Raw genomic sequence first — 4510 nt, 5'->3', positions numbered from 1 at the left:
TTCCACGACGAAAAGTTCGAGTCGAAAAGGATGATTGTATACGGTAAGGACCCTCCTCCCTTAATGTGGCTTTCAGGCTTTTCTGCATTCGTTGTTCACCCTCGATTTATTATGGATAAAGTCTAGCTATAAGAGGTAGATGTGGCATCGCCGCTTCCATAAAAGACATTTATACCAGAATATTACCTTTTCCATGGTAATTGGTAAATGGTAGCTCTAATCTTCTCTATGACTGACAGGGTGACTTTTTTTTTTTCTCCCGGCTAAGCTGCTGGAAATCTTAGAGTTACCAATTTTCCCAGCACTGAAGTCGAACCTTAAACGATTTCTTTTCCTCTCCACCTTTTTATATAATGAATTTTTCTTCCAATTGTGTGGTAGAGAACCTCATTCATAATAAGAGATTTAATATATTATCGTTCAAACTTCTCTTCTTTTTTCAGTTTCTGTTGGACATAATTTCATCCACTTATTCTCTCAGTAAAATAGTAGTTTAGTTTCCCAAATGAGAACAGGTTCCACAGATGATGAATCCCATTAAGTTATCTAACAAGGTTTATTTCTGGAGTTTTTTCTCTTTTCAAATGGAAGTCTGATTAAACTATAATTTTTCTTCTTTTTCTGTTACTCTTTTCCTCAATCTAAAAGTAAGTTCTTATACCATATTGTCCCCTCGGGCTCCGATTAGAATAGATTTATTTCATTTATTTAATAAGTATTTTTTTTTTCGCTTCGTATGCAATGCAGAATAATGCATCACCCCTCTCCGCTATCTCCCTCTTTCTCGCTTATTGCAAACCCTAGTAATGTAAATGAATTGACCAGTGAATGATGAAAGATGAGCTAATATCCTGTCTCTTACTCAGAAGACGAATAAAGATGAACTTCCAAGATTGCACTCTGCTCCATTCTTACTCTACTTTGGAAGACTCTGCATTCCTCACTTTTATTTTGAAGGAATTTAGTCATTGGTTTTAGATGTAGCTAGACAAAAAAAATTAAGTATGCCAAAGTAAACAAATTTAAACTGGCGAGGCAAACAAATTCAAGTATGGCACGGCAAACAAAATTAAGTTTGGCGAGGCAGAAAAATTAAAGTATGGCAAAACAAACAAATTAGATTATGGCACAGGAAACAAATTCAAGTAATGCGAGGCAAATAAATTAAAGTATGGCACAGCAAACAAATTTAAGTATGACAAGGAAAATAAATTGAAGTATGGCACAGGAAACAAAGTTAAGTTTGGCGAGGCAAATAAATTAAAGTATGACACAGCAAACAAATTTAAGTATGGCAAGGAAAATAAATTAAAGTATGGCACAGCAAACAAATTTAAGTATAGCGAGGCAAATAAATTAAAGTATGGCACAGCAAACAAATTTAAGTATGGAGAGGAAAATGAATTAAAGTATGGCACGGGAAACAAATTTAAGTGGCAAGGCAAAACAAAAATAAAGTATGACGAGGCAATAAAACTCAGTATAGTGCAACATAGAATTTAAAGTATGATGAGGCAAATAGATTTAAGTATGCAATGCAAAAAAATTAAAGTATGACTAGGAGAACAAATTCAAATATGGTAAGGCAAACAAATTAAAGTATGATGAGGCAAGCAAATTTAAGTATGATAAGGCAAACAAATTAGAGCATGACGTGGCAAACAAATTTAAGTTTGTTGAGCCAAACAAATTAAAATATGGCAAGGCAAGCAGATTAGAGTATGGCGAGACAAACAAATTTAAGTATGATGAGGCAAACAGATTTAAGTATGGCGCGGCAAACAAATTAAAGTTTGACGAGGCAAATAAATTAAAGTATGAGGAGGCAAAAAAATCTAATTATGAAAAGGAAAACAGATTCAAGTATGGCATGGCAAACAAATTAAAGTATGGCGAAGAAAGCAAATTGATGTATGACCAGGCAACCAATTTTCGTATGGTACAGCAAACTAAGTAAAGTAGAGGAGGCAAACACATCAAAGTATTGTGAGGTAAACAAATTAAAGTATGACGAGGCAAACAGATTTAACTATGGTGAGGCAAACAAGTTAAAGTATGACAAGGCAAACAAATTTAAGTATTGCAAATTGAACAAATGAAAAGTATGACGAGGCAAACAACTTATAGTTTAAGATCCTAAAATGGAAAAAGTATTTAGAGTAGTGAAGCGAAACCATTTCAAAAGTATCTGAAATATGAAACGAAAACATTTCAAAAATTTAAAAATTAATTCTAGCCCGTTAATGTTATACGTCTCAATTTGGCTTTATTTAAAAGAGTCTATTTGGTAAAAAGGTTTAGAAATAAAGAATTGCATTTAAGAAAACTGATATGAAAATACGAACATGAATGAAAGATGGATCCCTCTCATTTCGCAAAAAGTCAGGAAACATGAGGCCAATGGCTAGATTCAAGGACCTTTTGTAAAAGGCGAAGTGTTCTTTGCAAAGTTCCTGGAACTCCAATGTCATTATTATTCGCATCCTTCGAAGCTCTTAACAAAAGGCAATAAATGTAAAATCTCCCTTAAAAAGAAAGGAAATTGCTCAACTGTTTTGATAAAAATAAAGGGACAAGAGAGAATAAAAGACACAAAGGGTCTCGACTCATGGAAAGGGTTTTAAGAAGAAGAAGAAGAAGAAGAAGAAGAAGAAGAAGAAGAAGAAGAAGAAGAAGAAGAAGAAGAAGAGAAGAAGATATATTTTTTTTTATTATTAAATTGTTTGCTTTTCACAACACCTCAAACAGGAATATAAAAAAAAATGGAATAAGGAAAGAAGTGTAATTATCCAGGTAATTAAATGTAACTTAAAAAATGAAGATATGAGTCAATTAAGGAAATCTAATAGAGAAGAATAAAAGCAGCTGCAGTGAAGGAATAGAAGTTTGCAAATAAAACTAAGAAAAAAAACTGAATAGTGAAAAATAGGAATGCCTTTCATCGTTTTAATCATGAGGTCCTTATTTTCAAAATGAACCAGATGGAACTCGGTGTTTTTTTTTCTTTTCTTAGCATCATTTTTAAATTTTAAGTAATGGATTGCAAATAGTACTATAGTTGTTGGTGGGCACCATAGTGAGTATAGGACTGTATAGTCGAGAGTTCCTCAATGTACTGTTTTTAGCCTATTACTGTTTATGCAATGAATGCATGATATGTGGCTTGGCCTGAAAACAAGCCCGTTGCATATGCAGATGATGCTTCTGTCTTGGCATCAATTGCATTTCCTGAATGTAGATCTGGAGTTGGTAAATCACTTAATAAAGTTCAAGCCAAAATTAGTGCATGATGCAAATTATGGGGCATGAAGTTGAACCCAAACAAAACTAAAAGTAAGAGTGTGGCCCCTCAGCTTCCAGATCTTTGCATTGATGATGTCTTTTTAGCTATATACGACTCGTTTAAAAGTTTAGGTGTGATTCTTGATAACAAATTCACTTTTGAGAAACACATTAGTTCTGTTTCCGTTTCAATTACACAGGATATTGGATTATTGAGAAAGTCTTTTAAGATTTCTTGGTAATCAATCTGTTTTGAAGAAGAGTTTTAGTTCATTCATTCTACATTCTTTCGAGTATTGTTTTCCTGCCTGGTCTTCAGCTGAGATCATAATATTAATCACTGTCACCATCGTTTAGTTAGTTTTGTATGCATGTTACATAAGGTTTTTCCTAATTCTGCCTATCGTTTGTATTCGCATTTTCCCAGACTGTCCCATTCTGTACGTAGTACTAAGTATGCAGCAAATTCCAAGTCTTACCTTCTGCATCATAATGCTTAACACTACTCATTATTCTAGAAGTTTTATTCCAGCTAGAAGACAGACTGTGGAATTATCTTCCTAATCTGTGGAATTGCAGAAGTCCAAACTTTCAGCAAATATTTTTATAATCAATAGGTTGAAAAAAGTCTCTCTTTACAGTTTATATATGTCAGATATATTTTAATGTTGTTCTAGATCTTGAAATATTTTATATTTGTTGTTAATTACTTCTCCTATACTGTATAGTTTATTTATTTACTTATCTCCTTTCCTAACAAAGCTACATTCTCTGTTGGAGTCCTAAGGCTTGTAGAATCCTGTTATTCCAACTAGGGTTATAGCTTAATTAGTAATAATGATAATGATAATAATAGAATAAAATTCACCAACAAGTGTAAGGAGTTACAGGCAATAAAACTCATTGTAAAACAAAAAAAGGAACTCTAGGGAAGAAAATCGATCATTATGATTGAAGAATGCATGGCTGAATTATAGGAATCATTCGGAGGAAGAATCTTATTTGAAGGAAAGGTCTTCAGATGAAAGGAAAAGGTTATTGGAAACCCCAAAAGGCAACAGGGAAAGGTAGAGTTCCGTTAGAACTTCTACATACAATTAGGTAAAAAGGAAGACGTTATCTTTGAAACAATAAAATCAATATGAAATTCAAGTAGAATTCTTTTAAAATTGAAAGATGAAACAAACAGGTCACGAATCAACTGTATTTGTAAGCTTTTACTTGTTGG

This window comes from Palaemon carinicauda, chromosome 6, assembly GCF_036898095.1.
Source record: "Palaemon carinicauda isolate YSFRI2023 chromosome 6, ASM3689809v2, whole genome shotgun sequence".
Taxonomy (NCBI): Eukaryota; Metazoa; Arthropoda; class Malacostraca; order Decapoda; family Palaemonidae; genus Palaemon; species Palaemon carinicauda.
This window is presented reverse-complemented; position numbering follows the sequence as displayed.